The 16,389-nt window shown below is 43.0% G+C and overlaps 1 pseudogene; it reads left to right on the top strand.

The window, feature by feature from the left end:
• The first annotated feature begins 16,064 nt into the window (after nt 1-16,064).
• LOC124799426 lies at nt 16,065-16,182 on the top strand (annotated as a pseudogene).
• The last annotated feature ends 207 nt before the right edge of the window (nt 16,183-16,389 follow it).

Genomic DNA, 16,389 nt, shown 5'->3' with positions numbered 1-16,389 from the left:
GTATGTGAAACATAAGACATAAAAATGAAATAGGCCCATCCATGCGTAACTACAGCTAATACAACAACAAACAAATCCAAGCGACGGTCATCCTGATTTAGGTCTTCCGTGATTTCCATAAATCGCTTCAGGGAAATGCCGGGATGGTTCCTTTGAAAGAGCATGGCCAATTTCCTTCCGCATCCATTCCCAAACTGCTGGGACCGATGACCTCGTTGTTTGGTCCCCTCCCCCCAATCAGCCACGAACCAACCAATGACAAATACAAGATGCTTGTACGTTGTATCGCGAATGGGAGAAAAATCTTTTTCTAATCACTCCAGTTTTTGTACAACTACTTAAAGGTTAGAAAATCAATGGCGTTCGCTAACAGCACAACCAGGTTCTCTCTTTTTCCATCATTCTCTCTGAAGCCCATAGTTCCATGTAGATGGTTGGCCGCAGGCGCGATCTCTTCAAGATGAGATCACTCTTATGTAGCTCTGTTGTAACAAAACTTACTAAGCATGAATGGTTTACTTCAAACTTTTTTACCGTGCATAATATTGACGTATAAGCAAATCACGACATTTGCCGCAACGTTCACAAGAACGTGATAGTTACCTTATGACGTGACACCTATCTAGTTCAGATAATGACAATTCATGTGCACCTCAGATGCCTGAACAATATAACTAGGAAACACGGAGAACGCCTTGCGCAGCAGTACCAAGATCTTGAAGGTTTTTAATGTATTCGCGTATGGACCTACTTTAGAGTCGATGATCGATTGGTACGTTATCGCACATCGGGTATTCTGGTGTCCCGTGATGCTCGATGACGTAGTTACTAGGTCTATAAGTTACCCAGAAAAATCGCATTGTACTGCCTGAACAGCAGAAGCTTCTATATTACGCATCAAGTAGTTGGAAACTTCTGCCCAGACAGTTCAGACAGACGTATTGGATTCTCGACGCAGACATGACTGTTTATATTGTGGGGCTCATCAATCCATCTGAAATCGTCCGTGTCATCACAAACAGTGTACTGAACAACGCAGATGAACGCAATTCTTAAAATGTCTTATCGTTTCCATCGACATAGCTTGCTTCAGCGAAACTACGGATGATGACTGTGTGAGAATATGGTAACACCGAGAGAAGAAAAGATGTTCTACCAATCAATGTAATGGAGTAACACAGTACCTTGCATGATATCATAAAAAGCGATAGACTGAGAATTCAAGCCATCTGTTGTATTTATTCCGAAAATTTCACAGTTTCATTTGCAGGGTGTCCCATAAATGTCGTGACGAACTTCGAGGGATTGTAGAGGATGTCTTGAAGAACAAATCGAGGGTAGAAGCCCGTGTCCGACAATGGCGTCCAAAGACGCTGCGGACAGTCGAAGCTATAGGCGCTGACGCCTGCTGCTAGACCACCCCCTTGCAGCAAAGGTGACTTGGTACGCTGACGGACCATAGGAGGAACGTTTTGGAATGTTGTTTATTGTTTAGTCATCGCGACTGATTGCTACGGTCGCAAGTGGAGAAGATGGATCTACCCACTGAGTGGAAAGACCCCGCCTCCTATGAATGCATCTCTTGCCGCAGTGGATGATGGTTTCAGACATGGGGTTCCATCTGCAGTTTGTTTTTCTCCCAGAACCATCCAATATCTCGAATGTTTTTCAGTATACAGGAAAAAAATAAACTGCAGATGGAAACCTATGTCCAAAATCGTCATCCACCAAGGCAATAGAGCATTGCATTTGTAGATGACAAGGCACGTCTACAAGGCAGCTAGCTACATCTTCTCTTCTGCCGATCGTGGCAATCATTCACGATCACTGAATAATAAACAACATTGTGAGAAGTTCCACATATGGTTCGTCAGTGTACGAAGTCACATATGCTGCCATAGGGGTGGCCTAGCAGCAGGTGCTGGCGCCTATAACTTCAACACTCTGTAGCATCATTGGATGACTTCCACGCATGGGTTCCGTCCTTTGATTTGTTCCTCAAGACACTCCTCTACGACCCTCGAAGTTTGTCATAACATTTGTGAGGCAGCATTCACCATGGAATATATTGATTGTTTCATACTATGGAAGACAGTTTTACCAGAAAGTATCTTTCCATTCTTACTAATATATTCTGTTCACCACACTGTCATCCCTCACATTCTCATCAAGTAAAGCTCTAGAGTCTGCAGTGCTTTTATTTAGCTGATGCTCTTGTTCAAAGCTTTTAAAGAATGTGCTTAATAGGTATTAAAATGAAATGTGAAATGTAGGTAAAAGGAAACTAAAACTATAAAAAAATTTTCATTTGAAAAATAATATTTAAAATCTAATAACACAATGATAATTATTAAATAATGCATAATCTATGGACTTGATAGGAAATCATCTTCTACAATTATCCCTACTCACACGAAGAGTACCAAAAGGGATTGTCATATTTCTACAGTGATTTCGCTGATGTGTGTACCATACTAAGACTTTCACTTGTTCTGCTAGAAAAACTGAATTTACCAAAGAAGTCGCTCGATAATATGAGGCAAGGTTTAGGGCTCGGAAATTACATATTTACAATGAGACAGGTTCGGGACTTCAATATACCCATTTTGGCAATACCCTAGATTTTTCCAAGGCGTATGGCAGCGTCCACATTTTGAGCATTCAGAATGTCCTGAGGCACTATGGGGCTCTAAGGAAGCTAGTAAGCAAGGTGGAAGTATGCACAACTCCACAAGATCAAAAACTGAAACATCAGGTAGATTCAGCCAACGAATTAAACGTATTTACATGCTGCTATTTCGTCCATACTTTTCCACGTACATAGTTTGATGAATTCATCTGCGAAATGACCAGAAAATCTGAAAGGTAAGTTAGCTTCACATACAAATGTGACCATTGCTTTATCAAAGTTGGAAGTTGAGAAACAAAGTAGTGAGAAACCTAGTCCGCAATACAACCAAAGCTCGATGTGGAAAATAAAAAGTGAGGCGCCGGCGCATAGAAGCGGCATTCTTTCATATCCTGGAAGTTATAATATGAAAAGCACCAAATACGAAAATCTTTTAACTACTTCTATGTCATTTCCCGTCATTGTATTATAACACTGGCTTAACGCCCGCTATTTAGCTCGTGTAGGCTGTATGATGTGCACATACTTTTCTTATTTACTCAAATTTCTATGTTTTTCACAAATTGCAACTCCTTCTGGATAATTAGGCCCATAGAAGCTTGGTCTTTTCCGAATGTACTTCTGACCAAAAATAAATTCTGGTAGCTGGTTCTTGTGGTGATATTTTTGTTGAAAGTTTTCATCCCCAAACGTATTTCTTTACATTTAACCGTGAAATGAAATAGAAATTTTCATAGATTTAGCTTTAAATTTTTTTTAATCTAACGAAATATTTTCTTAAAATTTTTCATTCCGAATTTCACCCTCTTAGGAGGCTGAATTGCCAAAAACACTGATACATGAAATTTTTTTTTTATTTGTAACCGAGAAGTGAAGCACCAGTTGTCATGGATCTAGCTTTAAGAATGCTTTAATAGTTCTTTAATAATGCTTTATTTAAAAAGAAACCTTGATCTAATATTGTACCCCCTAAGTGGTTGAATTTCCAAAAATTCTGGAACACTTAGGTTTTTTTTATTTCTGACTGAGAAGCCAAATACCAACTTTCGTGAGTCTAGCTTCAAAATTTCTTTAACAGTGGCATATTTCCAAAAAGCTTTGCATCCCCTATTTCACCACCTTTAGGAGTGGATTTCGAACACTCCCTTCTTAAACGATGCCTACGGTCTAAGTTTCATACTCTCTTCAAATTTGAAGTTTCTTTCCTTTGAAACATCCCCTTGGAAAAATTAATGAATTACTGTGCTGATAAACCCCTTACGTTATTTGATTTTCAAACAGCTAAGCAAAACTGAACGTGCACAGACATTTCTCTCTTTACTTATTCAGATCATCAATAAACTGACACACAATATTTTTAGCACAACGCAATCTGACTTTCAATAATCCCTACAAAAGAATGGCCCTGACTAACAATAATCTATACCTTTCATGAATCACTTACCTCACAAAAATCTTGGTTACTCGAACTACTGCAATACAGCGAGCGCCAATACTGCCAGCTAAATAAAAGATTCTAACTACTGAAGGCACTAACTACTGATAGGCATAGTTAGCAAATGAAAGATTTTGATAGAGAACAAACAATGTCTTTACCTTAATAGTGTTCAAAAGTCATAATATATATACCAGTTCATGACATCCAGTCTTACAAATTTACTCTTTCTGGCGGACACACGTCCAGATCATCCGCTCTCAAAACTCCGCCACCTCACTCCCCACATCCACCATTGCTGGTGGCACACCTCCAACTGCGCAACGCTACGCGCTGTTGATATCCAACTGCCCAACACTACTATAGCGAATGTTTCAACAATGCCAACCAGCCACAGACTGCACACAGCACTGCCAGTGATTTTCATATAGAGCGCCACATGGCGTTACCAGCATAAAAACCTAAACAGCCTACTTACACCTTACCGGTTTGGACTGGACGAGGGTGAGTCAGTGAATAAGTCGGACCCTATTTCACCACATTAGGGGTTGAATTTCCAGGAACAGTGAATCACGTTCTTTTTTATTTGTAACGAGAAGTTAAATACCAATTCTCGTAGGTGTAACTTTAAAAATATTTCAGTAGTTCTTTAATAATGACTTATTTTCGAAACAAACTTTCCCCACTGTTTCGCCCCCCATGGGGCCAAATTTCCAAAAATGCACAAATACGTATTTTTTTATTTCTGATCCAGAAACCAAATATCAATCCTCGTGTGTTTAGCTTCAAAACTGCACTAAAAGTGACATATTTAAAAAAAAATTCGTCACCTATTTCGCTTACAGGTGGAATTTCGAAAAATTCCTTCTTAAACGACTCTTAAGGTATAAGACCAACACCCTCTCCAAATTCCAAGGTTCTGTCCTTAGCAGTTTGGACTAGCAATGATGAGTCGGTCAGTCAAGACATGGCCTTTGACATAAATAGATATTAAAAATTATACTTTTTCGATAAATCTGCAATATGACAGTGCTTTGAGACAGCATATATTCATAGCATGTAGTTTATAATACAAAAACTGCCAAGAAAGGGCTTCAGCTGCAAAGGATATAAACCAGTTTGGCGCCTCTCAAGTTCTGCTTATGCCTAGAAGCGATCGTGCATGTCATTGACCACGTTCCTCTCCGCGGTGTAAAAATCTGACGGCACGTCTGGTTCTTCCTTTCGTGCTTGGAATGCTCCGCAACGTGAAATTCCACGCTGTGACGTCATAGAACTCGTTCCGCTGCACCTCCATTTCCGGTTTCACGTCCCGTGTGAGGAGAGCTTTACGGCACGCAGAGTGCTTCAGGCGGTGTCGACGGGCGCGAGAGCGTTTAGCAGTGGCGGCGCGGACGTCGAGTTCCTCTGGGGCAGAGCGGGTGCGACAGGAAAATCTGAGCGCCGTGGGGCGTGCCGCGGCCATTATTAATGAGCCCCTAATACGGCGGCCATCCGTCTCCCCGGAGGGATCAGCGCCGTGCACCGGCGGGTCTGCTTTTTCCGCTCAGCCAGTGCCGGCGGCGAAACTGGCCGAGCGCGCGGGGCTTTGGCGTTACATCTCTGTAGCTGAACAAGTCACAATCGCAGCCTGGTCATGCTCAATAAAGCTTACCTTTGGTTTCTAAATCACCCCGCTCATCTCTTTCCTTTCCTGATTCTCTTCAAACGTTAGTGACGAATCCGGACCTGAAAGGATACTTTTACAATTCTATAGCAAGGGCAAAATACGCTGAAAGAAATAAAAATCCCATCATCAAGAAATAATTAATGTAGAGTAATGAAATTTCGAGAATGTATTTGTCTATGTAATACATTTAACTGACTAACGCTGCAAGATGGCAGGTTAATGTAAGCGCGAGGAAACCGTGGCAGACGTGAACTGCTGGTCCGTTAATAACCGGTGTAACCGTGGAAATGTTCAGTGTAAGCATGCAAAGGTGCGTTCACCGTGTCGTATAGGTGCCGGATGTCAGTTTATGGGATGAAGTTCCTTGGCTGTTGCACATGGTCGGTCAACACAGGAACAGTTAATGCTGCTTGTGGATGACTCTGCAGTTGTCCGTTGATGTTCCGTACGTGCTCGACAGGAGGCAGACGTGGTGATCTAGCACACCAAGGCAATTTGTCGACACTCTGTAGAGCATGCCGGGTTACAACAGCGCTGTGTGAGCGATCGTTGTTCCGTAAGAAAACTCTCCTGTAATTCTCTTCATGAAAGTCAGGACGAAGGTCAAACCACCAGATTGACGCACAAATTCGCAGCCAATTGCGTGGGATAACCACCTGCTGTCATACGAGATCGAGGCCAGACCATAAGCCCCCCTTCTTGTAGCGGTGTACCGTAGGTCTCTAGAAGAGCGTAGCGTTCCAAAGGATTGGAAAAGGGCACAGGTCATCCCCGTTTTCAAGAAGGGACGTCGAACAGATGTGCAGAACTATAGACCTATATCTCTAACGTCGATCAGTTGTAGAATTTTGGAACACGTATTATATTCGAGTATAATGACTTTTCTGGAGACTAGAAATCTACTCTGTAGGAATCAGCATGGGTTTCGAAAAAGACGGTCGTGTGAAACCCAGCTCGCGCTATTCGTCCACGAGACTCAGAGGGCCATAGACACGGGTTCACAGGTAGATGCCGTGTTTCTTGTCTTCCGCAAGGCGTTCGATACAGTTCTCCACAGTAGTTTAATGAACAAAGTAAGAGCATATGGACTATCAGACCAATTGTGTGATTGGATTGAAGAGTTCCTAAATAACAGAAAGCAGCATGTCATTCTCAATGGAGAGAAGTCTTCAGAAGTAAGAGTGATTTCAGGTGTGCCGCAGGGGAGTGTCGTAGGACAGTTGCTATTCACAATATACATAAATGACCTTGTGGATGACATCGGAAGTTCACTGACGCTTTTTGCGGATGATGCTGTGGTATATGGAGAGGTTGTAACAATGGAAAATTGTACTGAAATGCAGGAGGATCTGCAGCGAATTGACGTATGGTGCAGGGAATGGCAGTTGAATCTCAATGTAGACAAGTGTAATGTGCTGCGAATACATAGAAAGAAAGATCCCTTATCAGTTAGCTACAAAATAGCAGGTCAGCAACTGGAAGCAGTTAATTCCATAAATTATCTGGGAGTACGCATTAGGAGTGATTTAAAATGGAATGATCATATAAAGTTGATCGTTGGTAAAGCAGATGCCAGACTGAGATTCATTGGAAGAATCCTAAGGAAATGCAATCCGAAAACAAAGGAAGGAGGTTACAGTACGCTTGTTCGCCCACTGCTTGAATACTGCTCAGCAGTGTGGGATCCATACGAGATAGGGTTGATAGAAGAGATAGAGAAGATCCAACGGAGAGCAGCGCGCTTCGTTACAGGATCATTTAGTAATCGCGAAAGCGTTACGGAGATGACAGATAAACACCAGTGGAAGACTCTGCAGGAGAGACGCTCAGTAGCTCGGTACGGGCTTTTGTTGAAGTTTCGAGAACATACCTTCACCGAAAAGCAGTATATTGCTCCCTCCTACGTATATCTCGCGAAGAGACCACGAGGATAAAATGAGAGAGATTAGAGCCCACACAGAAGCATACCGACAATCCTTCTTTCCACGAACAATGCGAGACTGGAATAGAAGGGAGAACCAATAGAGGTACTCAAGGTACCCTCCGCCACACACCGTCAGGTGGCTTGTGGAATGGATGTAGATGTTCAATAAACAAAGATACGAATGCTACACTGTGTGTATCCATACATAATTCTGACAAAATCCTTCCAGTGCGCAAGCAACCAATAACTACATGCAGCAAAAAAGGCAAATTACGAAAAAAATCTTCAATTGATACCAAAGTCTCCTCCGGCCCTACTAGCACGATCACGGCTGGTTGGGACATCTCACGTCGCGCGGCTTTTCTCCGCCGCATCCTGCGTCCGACCTCTTCCGACACCCCTCGAAAACTGCTCGCTCGCTACAACTCCAGGTAATATCTTAGAGTTTGTGTATACACACAGCAGAATCATATACTTTCAGTGTGTCTAGCACGCAGACAGGTTCGTTGCAGGCTCTCAACTAGCCCACTTCTAACCAACACCGAGGCAGAACCAGCTTGCATCAGAAAAGGCAACAGACCTCCACCTCACTCTCCAATGGGCTCTCGCTTGACACCACTAAAATCGCAAACGACTTTAGTTTGGTGTCTGTGGAATTCACGCTACAGCGCGTCTGGCTCGGAGATGTCCTTAAAGTAACCGATTGGTAACAGTTTGTTGTGTTCCTATGGTGCCATGTGCTGCTCATATTGGTGCTGCAGATACAGTACGATGCGCCAGAGCCATATACCGAACACGATGGTCTTCCCTCTCTAGGTAGTGCCACGTGGCCATCCGGACTCATTTTGCTACCGTACATTCTCGTGATCACCGCTGCCAGCAATCATGTAAAGTGGTACATTCCTGCCAAATCTTTCTGCACTATCGCAGAAGGAGTACGCGACTTCTCGTAGCCCTATTGTACGACCTCGTTCAAATTCGATGTGGTGTTGCTAATGGCGACTTTGTCACCTTAAAGGCATTCTTCACTTATATCAACTCACTACGTTCAATCTCAAAGGTAAGTAGCGCTCACTATCGCGCGTATTTAATGCAAACCTACACCTGATGTGCATCCTCACTCGCCACTCTTCTGCTACTGATGTGAAATTTGAATAGGCATCATCTGACAAATGTACGAGGGTTGGAACTTTAATAGCGGCAACTATTTATTTACAGCTCGTACAAAATAGATACGTGTTTCAAAGTTTTACACACCATCAAAGTAGTCACCAGCATTATGTATAATCCGTTCCCAGTGATGTGGAAGTCGTAGGATACTCTTAGCAGTGACAGTTGTGTAGACAGTTCGAGCGGCGCGGTCTATTGCCCGACGAATTTGTTGCAGTCCTGAAGCAAATGCTGTGAAGTGTTTCCTTCAGTTTAGAAATCGAGTTGAACTCACAAGGGCTTAAGTCAGGGGAGTGCAGTAGATGGTATAGCACTTAGCAGCCCCATCAGTCAAACAAATCAGTAACAGCTTGCACTGTACGTGCTTGAGCATTGTCCTGTAAAATGTTGGTCAAGTCCTGCAGAAAGTATCATCACCTCTGTCTCTATGAAGTTCATTTTTGGAACACAACCTACGATCAGCTTAGAGACAGAAGTGATGACACTTTCTGCAGAACCTGACCATCATTTTGCAGGACAATGCTCAAGCACGTGCAGTGCAAGCTGTTACTGATTTGTTTCACTGATGGGGCTGCTAAGTGCCAAACCACCTACTGCACTCCACTGACTTAAGACCTCGTGAGTTCAACTCGATTTCTAAACTGAAGGAAACACTTCACAGCATTTGCTTCAGGACTGCTACAAATTCGTCGGGCAATAGACCGCGCCGCTCGAACTGTCTACACAACTGTCACTGCTAAGAGTATCCTACGACTTCCACATCACTGGGAACGGATTATACATAATGCTGGTGACTACTTTGATGGTGTGTAAAACTTTGAAACACGTATCTGTTTTGTACAAACAGTAAATAAATAGTTGCCACTATTAAAGTTACAATCCTCATATAAACACTCCTATCAATTTTCATTTCTGCCATTCATCTCCTTCGTGGAGCTGGGATTTTTTTCCCATTATCGTAGAACTGACCAGAAAATACGAGGACAATTTTTTTCTATTAAAACGCAGGCAAATCCGAGAAGTTTTACGCCTGTGTGTTGCGCAATGTTTCTAGTATGCCCGTTGATCGCGCTGTAATCACTTAAAGACGTATAGAATAATAGTGTCAACGCATGCTGTCATTGAATTTCTTCATGCTGGTGAGTTTCCCCTCATTTCACGCAGCACACATAACGTAACTGTTATGCATGACAGCAAAGTGCGGTAATGGTGCAGGAACTTTGCAGCAGAACGTGCAGTCGTTCATGATACAGGCGGTCATGGAAGAAAGCGAGTGTCAACAGATGATCTGACTGAGCGAATGGATCAGCAGATTCCACAAAATCGTCTATGGAGGGCAGTTCGGAGCAAGCGAAGAGAAATGTTGTTGTCAGGCTTTTTCCTCCTTCATGATAACTCTCAGCCGCATATTGCAAAAAATGGCTCTGAGCACTATGGGACTTAACTTCTGAGGTCATCAGTCCCCTAGAACTTAGAACTACTTAAACTTAACTAACCTAAGGACATCACACACACCCATGCCCGAGGCAAGATTCGAACCTGCGACAGTAGCGGTCGCCCGGTTCCACACTGTAGCGCCTAGAACCGCTCGGCCACCCCGCCCGGCCGCATATTACAGCTGCAACAACGACGCTCCTACAGCATTCTCGATTGGAACTGTTTGGTCGCCCACCATATAAACTGGACTTGGCTCCCTTTGATTTTCATCTCTTTGCTCACATGAACCGCTGACCATGACGACAGCATTTTGGCAAAGACAATCAAGTGCAGAGCAGCGTAGAAATTTTGCGGAAAGCACAGGCGGCTGCTTTGTGTGACGAGAGTAATGAAACGTTGGTACCACGGTACTACAGATGTCTAAGCTCGAGCGGCGACTATGTAGAGAAGTAGCTAGACGATGTAGTTAAATGTTGCAACTAAAACATTTTTTATTTTCTCTACTTGTTCCACTTGGCGATCGATCGAACCTTAGGAAAAAAAAAAAAATCCCCTCGTATTTCATGTGCCTGAAGGTAGCCAACCCACCTTACATCATACGCAGCAGAGGCGCAGTGTGTAAGTTGGCTTGCCTACCTTCAGGTACACGAAATATTTTCCAGGCCAGTTGTACTGGTTTGTATAAGACCCTGTTTCTTTTCTGGCCTTACTCTACCATAGGTCGATGGAGGAACGAATAGTTGTAAGCGATTGGAATAATGTGCAGGTCATACCCGCTGTCAAGAGGGGTCATCAAAGAGACGCACACAACTGTAGCCCTATATCACAGACGCCAGTCTCTCTTACAATTTTGGGATAATTTTTTTGCTCAGATGTCCTGTCTGGAGACCGAACATCTTCTCTGATGAAATCAACATAAATTCCCCAAAAAGCAGTTGAGCGAAACTCAGCGCGCTCTCTCTCTCTCTCTCTCTCTCTCTCTCTCTCTTTCTCTCTTCATATAAATCATACGGAAGGCAGTAGATACCGACTACCGACAACCAGGTTGATGCCGCGCTCCTTGACTTCCGGACGGCGTTTGATGCACTTATCACGGTCACCTATGGGCGAAATACGAGCATACGGAATATCAGTCCAACTGTGTGATTGGATTAGAGAGTTCCTAACCAACTGAACACAGTATGCCATTCTTAGCCAAGAGAATTCTTAAACGCGGAAGTGGCTTGGAGCGTATCCCATGCGAATGTTATAGCGCTATTACCGTTCACGGTATATACAACTGACTCATGAACAGCAGTCCTGGGTGATCGATATTGTACCGAGTGGTTATAATTAAAGCGCAGCTGTTCACAGAAGTCCAGTGAGGGCTGTAATTATCATATGGCAGCGGTACATGGTAGATAGTCTAATGTTTTAATGCGAAACCGATTGACGATGGAAAAAAGTTACTTCCAATGTTGGCCACCAGGTGCAAATCTCGCATTGTGAATACAAGAAAGACGAATACAGGTGTTTCCATATGTAACGGATTAGGAACGATGCATCGGCAGAAAATGTCAAATAAGTGAGACAGACATAATGTTGATTTTATTCATCAGAATGCAGCAGATACCGACTACCGACAACCAGGCATTAAAACCGCCGTTTAAATAGTTCGTTCAATATAAGCACTAGAATCATCGACGTGATACTGCACAGCACCAGATTTGCACCTAGCGGCCAAAACTGGAAATAATTTTTGCACAGTAAATTGGTTCCGCATTAACGCATTAGCGTGTCTACCATGTTTCGCTGTCGTACGATAATTACAGCCTACACTGTGCCTCCGTGAGCAGCTGCACATTAACGATAACCGTCCGATATACAGAGAGGCCGCCACAACGTTATTTCGTTCTAGCGAAATGCAGGAAGACCTATAGAGGATCGACGCCTGGTGCGTGGAATTTGATTCGCAACATAAACAAATGTGACATACTGTGAGTAATGAGGGGAAGACACTCGTTTTCTATGATTACAGATATGCAAAATTGGAAATTTGTGGTAAGTTACTATAGGACCAAACTGCTGAGATCATCGGTTCCTAGGCTAACACACAACTTAATCTAACTTAAACTAACCTAAAGCTAAGGACAAAACACACACACACACACACACACAAACACACACACACACACACACACACACACACACACACACACACACACACGCCTGAAGGAGAACTCGAACCGCCGACGGGGGGAGCCGCGCGAACGCGTAGCGCCTGAGACCGCACGGCTAGACATTTGCCGAACATCCTCTGCAGGCAGACACATTCATTCAGTTTGTGGAGGTATGCGTACGAGCGATTTAAAGGGATCTACCATACATAAAAAAAACATGTAATGTTGAGATCAGATTTAAATTTATTGAAAGAATGCTTCCGAAATACAGTCCTCTCACGAAGAGGGTAGGTTGCAAAACCGTCATTAGACCGTTACTCGTTATTCTTGGACCCTTACCAGATGGACCAGATAGAGGAAACAGAGAAGATACAAAGAAGAGCAGCGCACTGCGTGACTAATTTGTTCAGCAAACGTGTGAGAGTCATGGAAGCGCCTCCTCTATCTGCTGTCGTCTGTAGCTCGTGGTCTCGCGGTCGAGTTCTCGCTTCCCGAGCGCGGGGTCCCGGGTTCGATTCCCGGCGAGGTCAGGGATTTTCACCTGCCTCGAGATGACTGGGTGTTTGTGTTGTCCTCATCATTTCATCATTATTCATGAAAGTGGCGAGATTGGCCTGAGCAAAGGTTGGGAATTTTTAAGGGTGCCGATAACAGTGCAGTTGAGCGCCCCACACTCCAATCATCATCATCATCGAACTGCTGTCGCTGATGCTACAAGACCATTGTGGTGCATCACGTTTTGGCTGATGGTTAAAATTCAAAATTACGTTTCAAATAGAATCTACCAAGATATTGCTTCCTCACAGATATATCTCGCGGATAAAACATGAGCGGAAAATTAGAGGAATCCGAGCTCACGTGCAGGCTTGCTAACGATCGTTCTTCCCGGGCACACATCTCTGCCACACAGATTAAGCGTGTTCGTAGAGTATAAATGTAGATGTAAAACCTCTGTTTTGACGCAACGTTACCTATGAAGAGACATAAAAAAAGAACGCTTTTCTTCCACAATTTGCGCCAACGTACTGAATTAAGCTCCAGATCTCCCTGTAATGTCTTGAAAATGAAGAAACGAAGGAAAGAAGGTTGGAATTTTAGATTGTTATCATTAGTGACGGAATAGTCAAGGAGGGGAAAGATGATGTGGCGTTTGGAAAGATACCATCCGTCCATTTATCTCTAGCAATTTGGGAATAATCTAATTCAGGATACATGGAGGTAGATTTGAACTTAGGGAGTTAGTGCATTTCATAGTGTTGATGGTCATCTCTTCGTCAGGTCGGCACGTTCAACTGTTTGTCTTAATAATTCCCTGCATTCATCAGTCAATTGCTCGCCTAAAAACCCGCAGTTTGTTTTCCAGAGGACAATTACGTCATGTTTGTGAGGCGAATACTGCCGCTGTCGTTCACCCTTCGCGACTATTTTTCACACATTTTCCTGTTGTATTTCAACATTACGCATGGAGAAATTTCAGTAACTCTTTTATCAACGTGTTACCCCTCAAGAGAATTTTACATTACCTTGATTATTCCAGTACATTCATCCATAAAAAATAAGAATAGTAACCGTACAGGAAACTAACCACCCCTTTTTCAGCCACTTTCTGAATATCCTTGTTTCGAAATCTTGAACCTGTTAAAAACAGCACTTCACTCGGACTACACAATTTTGGATCAAATAGAATCGTTCGACACAGCGATGTTATCGGAGAGTAGATCAGTATAACCATATTCACAGCGAAAAAAAGCTTTCTGATTATATTCAAAGCCAAAATTCTTTCAGTATACAGAACTAGAGTTGTCATCTTGTGAAGATAGGTAATTGTTATAAACGTTTCAAATAGAGTAGATTTACTAGATGAGAGAGAGAGTGTGCAGGCGTTTTAAACGCAAATATCGGATTTAGTAGCGTAAATATATTTAAAAAAATTAGAGTAAATATTTAAACTATTAACGCCGCTGAAAATTATTGTTGTAGTCATCTCTCTTTCAGGTAAGTTGCATCGAAAACCGCTTTCGAGAGACATTTAGCAAAATGCCGTCACTACATGCAAAGTACCAACTTAAGAACAGAATTAAAATTACCAAATATTGCCTCATAGATACCTTTCAGCAAATATCGAAACTGAATTTCTACCGATATGCGTCGTACAGATAATTTATACTTGAGAAAGATACTGATCCTATGGCTCTCCTCCAATGAGCACTCATAAAAAAGTACTGTATGACAGAATGTGAGGGGACTAATAAAACCGGAAATGAAAAGTGAAATGTTTCTGTTGACCTGTTTACTGCGTTCAAACGGTTATATTAAGTTCTAAGGCTGGCGTGAAAGCTGTGTTCGTTCCAGTAGATTGCCGACGGGAAACCGCAAGTGATTTCCAAACGGCGTGGTAGAAACTCACGCAGAAGCTTTACTTCATCTTCCTGTAAATTTCTTTTTGAGTGGTTAAGAAGTATTAGCTGCAGCTACCAATTAGGAGAAACTACTGCGTCGGACGCTTTTTACGTGTGCACGCCTTAAACACGGATACAGTTACCACTCTTGTGGTGAGAAAATGTTGAGAAAATATCACCTCAAAAGACAGCGTAATTTTCAGCAGACGCACCTGAATGGCAGAGCGATTGTGAAGTGAAAGACATGAATCACAGAACTGGCCAATGCACAGTAATGTGTCCATCCATATCTCGACACGTATCAATAATTTACGACAATCTACACTAATAGCCCTATTACCGGCATGACACGATCGATGTCAATTTACTTCACGTTTTCACTTTTCCATGAAACATTATTTATGCCTGTCAGTAAAATTCTGCTTTTCTCTTGGTGGATTATCTCACTGCTATCGAGTGACAGCTGTGATCTGTCTTCCGTAAATCATACACTTGAGTAAAATATTCCCATTTCTGTATTATGAATATGAATACGCGAATTACTTTGAGTATATATGCATTTACATGTACACTACGCAAAATACGCAAAATACTGTAAAGAGTGTGGCAGAGAATGGTTGGTACTGATGTTAGAGGCTGTTTGGCGTACTCTACTCTTGTGATGAGCTATGGAAAAAAGACACTGTGTAGCTCTGTAAGCACCCTAATTTCTCTTATATTATTCTTACAATACCTGTTGTCGTTGTCGTCTTCTGGCCGACGACTGTTTTGAATCATATCTTCACACTAGTCTACCCCGCGCAACTCTCTTCCTCTCTGTATAACTACTGCAACCTGTCTGCTATATTCAAGACTTTGTCTCCCTCTACGCTTTTTTCTTCCACTCTCCTTACACACACACCACACACACACACACACACACACACACACACACACACACACACACACACACACACACACACTTATTCTCCATTACAAAACTGAGAATTCCTTGATTCCGTATGTGACCTATTAACCGATCCGTTATTTTAGTCAAGTTCTGCAACATTTTCAAGCATTCTTCTGTAGCATCACATTTCAAAAGCTCCATTTCTCTTCCTGAGTGAAGTGTTTAACGTTCACGTCACTCTTCCGCGCAGGACTACCCTCCAGAGTTAAAAATATCGGAAAGTACTTTCTAACACTTTAATTTACGTCCTTTGTTAGCAAAATCGTCTTTTTCGGTTTGTTTGTCTTGTTACTGCCAACGGCCTTGCCGCAGTGGTAACACCGGTTCCCGTCAGATCACCGAAGTTAAGCGCTGTCGGGCTGGGCTAGCACTTGGATGGGTGGCCATCGGATCTGCCGAGCGCTGTTGGCAAGCGGGGTGTACTCAGATCTTGTGAGGCAAACTGAGCAGCTACTTGATTGAGAAGTAGCGACCCCGGTCTCGGAAACTGACATACGGCCAGGATAGCGGTATGCTGACCACATGCCCCTCCGTACCCGCATCCGGTCACTCCTGTGTCCTGAGGATGACACGGCGGTCGGTCAGTACCTTTGGGCCTTCATGGCCTGTTCGGGAGGA

Source organism: Schistocerca piceifrons, chromosome 5 (assembly GCF_021461385.2).
Source record: "Schistocerca piceifrons isolate TAMUIC-IGC-003096 chromosome 5, iqSchPice1.1, whole genome shotgun sequence".
Taxonomy (NCBI): domain Eukaryota; kingdom Metazoa; phylum Arthropoda; class Insecta; order Orthoptera; family Acrididae; genus Schistocerca; species Schistocerca piceifrons.
This window is presented reverse-complemented; position numbering and strand designations above follow the sequence as displayed.